Source organism: Zingiber officinale, chromosome 11B (genome assembly GCF_018446385.1).
Source record: "Zingiber officinale cultivar Zhangliang chromosome 11B, Zo_v1.1, whole genome shotgun sequence".
In the NCBI taxonomy this organism is placed as follows: Eukaryota; Viridiplantae; Streptophyta; class Magnoliopsida; order Zingiberales; family Zingiberaceae; genus Zingiber; species Zingiber officinale.
In genome coordinates, this window is record NC_056007.1 from 55,758,794 (window position 1) to 55,765,812 (window position 7,019).

General features: G+C 40.2%; 1 pseudogene; it reads right to left on the bottom strand.

Moving 5' to 3' along the window:
* Positions 1–891: 891 nt before the first annotated feature.
* On the bottom strand, positions 892–1,695 carry LOC122033933 (annotated as a pseudogene).
* Between the last annotated feature and the right edge of the window lie 5,324 nt (positions 1,696–7,019).

The following is a 7,019-nucleotide window of genomic DNA, read 5'->3' on the forward strand; positions in this document are numbered from 1 at the left end:
CCAATATTATCACCAAGCAAATCATAAAATTAAGTTAATATTATTAATTCACAAAGAAAATCACAAATAAAAATGCACCGATGTATCTAAACACACCAAGTCAATATCCATATAACCAACACATATATATTCTTCTTATAACATAAAAAGATAATAGATATTGTGCACATCAAGTCAGTATCCACAAATTACACATAACTATTCTTCTTACAACATCAAAAGGTAATAGATAGTACACAAATATTCTTCTTACTGGTGCCAACGTTATCCTTCTTGCTCTGTGCAGTTATTTGATCTCATTGATTCCAGAAATCACTTACAGCACTTTTGAGTCTTGTAAGATTCCTGATACTTTGAGGAACTAGTCCAATCAAATTATTGCGGTCTAGCCGTCTAAGAAAAGCGCAAGAAAGATATAAACAAATAGTTTGATGAAAAGGAAATTAATAGCAAGCACTCACAAAACTTCGAGTTTCTGAAGAAGTCCAATTGATTCTGGAATAACCCCAGAAAGGTTATTGCTGTCAAGCAATCTGAATGCAAACAACAAGTTAGTATGCAGAGAGCCTATTATAAGGAAGCTTCAGGTGGCAATAGAGTTGATATATCTTACATATGTGTAACATTCATGCTAGAGCTAAAAAGGCTCAGTGGAATTGGACCTGAGAGATGATTCTTGTTCAAGTGTCTGATAAGAACATATTTCATCATCGTTAATTCTTCACAGCGTAAGTTTTTTATTTGATCATGCATGGAAAACTGAGGTGATTGTTTGCCAGGTCTAGCCATACGAGGTCGGCGAGCCTACCTAGGGATACAGGTATTCTACCAGTAAAATGGTTTGCATTTAATGATTTGTGACACAGGTTTGAATCATTAGACTCTTGTTCCTCAGCTAGCAAAAATAGTAAGACAATGGAAATTACATCCTAACAAGGTCTGGAGCTGGGATAGATTGCCTAGTTCAACAGGAAGAGTACCACTGAACTTGCAACCAATCAGTATCCTGAGAAGCAGTAAAAAATGTTGATCAAGCCACAGTTTGATTTTTTTTCTGTTACGAGAAAAAGCGTTATAGTAAATATGGGTAAAAATAGATAACAAAAGTAACATCATGAGCTGATGATAAAGCAACTTACCATCCTCGCCAGCAGTGGCATTGCCTAGATCACCAGCATGTCAATTTTCATCTTTAGGAGCGCCATGTTCCTTTCCAGCAGGATTAAAATGAGGCCCTGCAGTATACAAGAGCATGAGTACATAATCAGTAATTTAATCCTTTCAATCAGAAACTTGCAACTCAGTAGATCGCCATGAAGGAAAATGTAAATAATTTTACCAGTTGACATGCATCCATTGGTGGTGTCTCCAAGAGCATGCACATGGAAGCCATGAAGCCCAGGCTTGAGGCCAGTGATGGATCCGGTGACGGTGGTTGGACCTATCATAGAGATTTATATCCCAAAATCAGATCGGATCACAAATTCACAGAAAAATCAAAATGGTTGAAGTTGAAACCCTAGATCTGAAAGGAATTTAGCATTCCACAAGTAGTATTTCAAGAGATTTCTCACCATCTCCTTCCTGGACGAAGTAAATTGTGCCCTTAACACCCTCACTGTTACCCAAGACAGCAACAGCCTTCACCATTTCCTTAGGTGTTCTACACAGCAGACATCAAACACACGGTTAAAGACATCATTAAATGTCTCAAAATAAGTAGCATCGCCACTAGATGAGAAATAATCGATCTCGTCTTCCAGATACAAAAAGAAAAGCAACTCAACAATCGCCAGACTAAACGCTAAACAAATACCATCAAACTCGAGACGAATTCAGCTCTCTCTCCATCATAGACAGAGAACCCATCAAATCTCAGTAAAAAAACTCCACTTTTTCTTCACCAAATCAAATCAAAGCAGCCGCATAAGTTAAAATCGAGAAAAAAAGCGATAAAACCTAAGGATCGAAAACAAAACAACAATATGATGGAAGACAAATTTTAGATCAGAAAGTATACCTTTGATAAATGGATTAAAGGAAAAAAGAAATGAGATTTACCAGATGATCGAGCACCAAAACAACAACGGGGCAGAAATAAGAGATTCAGATTAAAGAAAACAAAAGCAAATATAAAGATAGAATTATGGAAGAAGAAAGGTGGTGAGGTTGGAAGGAAGAATAAAAAGAAACACTGAAAAAGAGAAAGAGGTAGAAGAAGAGGTCAAAAGTGCGACCTTATTGAACCAGATCCCGTGGGTGGACTGGATTGCGTGGTGGAGGTCGGAAAACGACGAGGCGGAGGCGAGCTCCTTGGCGAAACGCTTGCTACCGCAGCACCGTAGCACATCCTCCTCCGTCCACGAAAAAGATGTCATCTTTCGTAGATCTAGGAAGGGGAAGAGGGAGATGAAGCGAGGAGGAAAGTGGTGGTGGCGTCGCGACGGTATACGGTGGACGGCGCGATATAGGTTTAGGTTTGGAGGGAAGAGTGAAGTGTTGTAAATTTTGGCTAAGTATTGGTGGAAAAATTATATTATTTTATTTTGGTTCATAGACATCGGGTTTTAAAAAACCGCTATTAAAATCGGTGTCTATTAATGAAAAAAAGGCGCTCATAGACATCGGCTAAAACCCGATGTCTATGAGCGAAAATCTGCGCTCATAGACATCGGTTTTTGGAAAACCCGATGTAAAATACTCAAAGACATCGGTTTTTGCTTAAAACTGTTGTTGTTCCACCGATGTCTATGAGGGTTTTTGTTGTAGTGTTGTCTCTTTCAGTGCTATCCTCCCAGGGATCTACCATTTGGAGATCCCTACTCGCATATTACTCTTGATACGATTTATTTGTATTTTTTTGGGGGCGAGCGAGTACCCACTGTGACCCAGTTTAGGTCAGTTGCCCTTCGAGTCCAGGACTACGCCCTTTATAGGGTCTTAGTCTTTTGCATTCTACCACTGAGCACTCGCAACATCGCGGTGATGCGTCCATTCCACTCTTTTCTTCTCTATGCCCTGTGTCATAGGTTAGATATTAATATCAGCCTACATATCTTTTCCACCATTATCTACTCTGTTGGATACGTGACTAGTGGATGAGTTCATATGCCTTACTGTCACATTCTGACAGCATATATGTCCTCTTTGGACATTGATGTCACCAGAGGTGACATCCGCCCTATGACCGAGTTTGACTTTATAGGAGCTAGGAACTTTTCCCTAGCTAGTGTCCATATAGATGATGAGGGTATCATGTCTTGGAAGAGAGGGGCACAACACTAGCCCGACCCAGATGCCCAGCAGGAGGAGGCAGAGCAAGATGAGTTTTTTCTCTCACTGTTTCCTAACGAGGCCGCTCCTTCCCCACCACCAGCTCGAGCACCACGTCCCGCTCCTCACACTCTAGCCAATCGAGTATCCGGACTAGAAAGAGCTATGTCGAGCCTCCAGCAGGAGTCCTCCGAGTTTCACCGAGACATACGGCGAGAGGTCTCCGACCTACGACAAGAGGTGCGACAGGAGGTCTCCGATCTACGACAAGATGTGCGGCAGGAGATCTCTGACCTACGACGAGACCTACGAGAGGATGACCGGACCCGACATACTGAGTTGTTGGCACTACTTCGTTCCTTGGGTTCCGGACCACCTCCTTCATCATCTCAGTAGTTGTGATTGTTATATAGTTCTGTTATGACTCGATTACAGCTCTTGTAGTACATCTTGATCTACTGATTTTCATTTCAGATTTGATTGGTTCTGCTCTAATTTAGTATATTAGGATCATTAAAATTTAAACTGCTTGCACAATGATTGTTTTAAATCCTAGGTTAAAATTGTTTTATTTTTTAAAACTTTCCTACTTTTAGAATTTCAAAATAATTTTAGCCTTAGACTAGAAAAATTCCCTTAGAAATCATGTTCCCCTTGGACTAGCATTTGAGCATCTCACCAACACCCTAGTTTTACCTTGCTTGTGATTGACAAAAATAGAAAGGGGTGAGATGCATAGGCCAGTTGCCTGGACTTAAGATGCTTATGTCAGTGCATCAATATAAGTCTTGGCGTTAAATACCAAACATATATTAATCAAGTTAAGTTATTCAGTTTAGTCAAACACTAACTGATTACAATGCACTTAACTTGACTAACCAAGTGAAAGATGCTATCTTCTGATAGTCAGTAAGTACCTAATTGGTTAGATAGCTATTTTGTATGTCAGGTTTAGGGGGAGGATTAAATCAAGCTACTTACACACTTAGCACCAAAATTATTTTCTCCACTTTAAAAATAATGTCTTTTCTAAAATTTGTTAATCAGTTTTGAGACTGAGTTTCATAAACTAAGGTTTTGAAAATTGAAGCTTTTACAAACTTATGTTTGAATATTTTTTATAAAACTAGCTTTTACAAAGCTAAGGGTTTAAATTGGATTTTATAAACTAAGATTTTGAAAATTGAAAACTCAGTTTTAATTAGTTTTGAAAAAAAAATTTTAAACTTAGTCTTGAAACTTTGGTTTTAAAAACTCATGTGTAAAAAGTGTTTCAAAATTGAAACTCATTTTGAAAATTTAAACCTTGATCTTGAAATCTTGATTTTGAAAACTCATGTTTGTAAAGTGTTTACTTATGTTTGAAAATTCGACTATCAAAACTTAGCTTCCCTAAACTTATACTTGAAAATTAGCTTTTAAAAAAAATACTAAGTTATGTTGCTAAATTAGTTATTTTTTCAAAACTTAATTATTTTACAAAAATTAAGAAAAGCTAAATTAATGTGTGTTAATTGTTTAAACTCCCCCAAGTTGATTTGACATCATTTCTTATAATTTTTACTTTGTCTGTACTCTATATTGTTGCTTACTTAACTTATATCCTTATTTGATGAATGCCAAAGGGGGAGGGATAGGTGGTTAAGTTAGAGCAACAAAATGTCAAATTTAAAAACTAACTTAAACCTCAAAAATCATGCTTGGTTTTTGCATATTTTCTTCACTAACTTAACCAGGTTGTCATTCCATCAAAAAGGGGGAGATTGTTGGTGCGATTAGCACTAACGGTCTAACTCAGGTTTTGATGAATGACGAATTAGGTTAAGTTAGGTTTGTTGTTGTTTAACACTCTGATCGAGTGTGTAGGCGAAGTCCAGACAGGTCGACGGGCTAACCGGATGTCTGGCACGAAGCCCATCTAGGTCAACGGGCCGACCGGATAGCTGGCAAGAAGTCCAAGCGGGTCGACGGGCTGATCGGACGCTTGGCACGAAGCCCAGCTAGGTCAACGGGCCGACCAGATAGCTAGCGAGAAGCCCAAGCGGGTCGACGGACTGACCGGATGCTTGGCACGAAGTCCAGCTAGGTCGACGGGCTGACCGGAAAGCTGACGAGAAGTCCAAATGGGTCGAAGGGCTAACCGGACGTCTGACAAGTAAATAAAGGTAAGTCACTGGAGGGGAGTGACTGTGAGGATGTGTTCCCGGGAAGGGAACATTAGGTGTCGATCCGACTTAGAACCAATTCGGATATCTAAGTCGAGATCGTGACTAGATTCCGGTCTCGGAAAGACGGAATCTAAGTCATACTCTTTATGTTGAACTTATAAACTGTGCTAACACTTTGTTTTGCAGGAAATTCATTATATTTACCTCGGACTAATCTTGTCTTGCAGGAGAAGGACTTTTTCTAGAGAAAGGTGGTCCGAGCGCCCGGAAGGGATCCGAGCGCCCAGAGGCAAATGTTATCCAGGACGCGGCGTCGACACGTGACTACCACGTCACACCAGGGCACCCGGAAGGGATCCGGGGCGCCCCGAGCTTCCTATATAAGGAGGGCAAAGGCGGAGTGATGTAGGGACGAATCTGTCACATCCGCTAATCAAATTAACAATGTATTATATTCACTGAACCCCTTAATTAAACAATAATGTCGTAGTAACGAGCCCAGGATCGATCCGAGGAACTAACGGTAGAATGTAATTTAGGATTGTGTTTTTATTCCTATTTTTGGGGTTTTCGATATAAAATAGGAGTTGGGGGTTTTAAAGCTTTGAATATAAATCTACAAAGGAAAACCCAGCAAATAAAGAGATTAACCTAAAGCAAGAATGAAATCTAACAATGTGCCAATGTTCCAACCATAATGCATTGTCACCCTACATTATAATTAAACCATCAACACATTTAAACTAAATATGAAATAACGAGACAGGAATAAAATCTGATCTAAAACAAGATGTAAACCCTAACTTAGAACTTAAACTCTAAACAATTAATCAAGAATAACTTAAACTCAAATTAAACTACAACAAGGTAAAGAAATACTAAATTACTTGCATAAAAACATAACAACCATTAAAAGAAACAAGTTCTAAGCTACAAAACAATAATAAAAGTAAACTAAACCCTAACCGATCCAACTCACAATCAATCCATACAAGTTTCACACTCAAGCCGTCACACAAGAGTGCCAAAGTCGAGACCACCCAACTTTGGACCTCAATGGAGCATCTAAGCGGCGTATCAGCTCCAGGTATGCTCCACAACGCCGACGGACCACCCCCGACGAGCTAGAACAACCCGAAACCCAAGTAAATGCCGAAAATGCTGGAAATATACTACCGGAGCTCTCTGGATCTGGATGAAAGTTGTGGATTGCGGATGAGCATCGGATGAAGCTCAATAACGCCGGCGGACCACCTCCAAGCGTCACTGATGGGAATCGGAGCTCAGATTTGGAGGACCACCTCCAAATCTGAGGTGAAACAGAGAACTGCCGCAAGTAGAAAACGCGCCAGAAAGAACACTCGCCGGGGCTCCAGATGATCGGGATGAGCTGCTAAGAAGTCCTCCACCAAGGTAGAAACTCGGGAGGATGATCGGAGAAGGAATCGGGGCCGAAATCCGGAAGAATCGCCGCGGGACGAAGCTGCTGTGCTGTGGAGGATCGACGAAGGAAGCTGGGTACTGTAGCTTCTGTTTTGAATCAAATCTGGATCTGAACGGACGGCTGGGATTGATTTG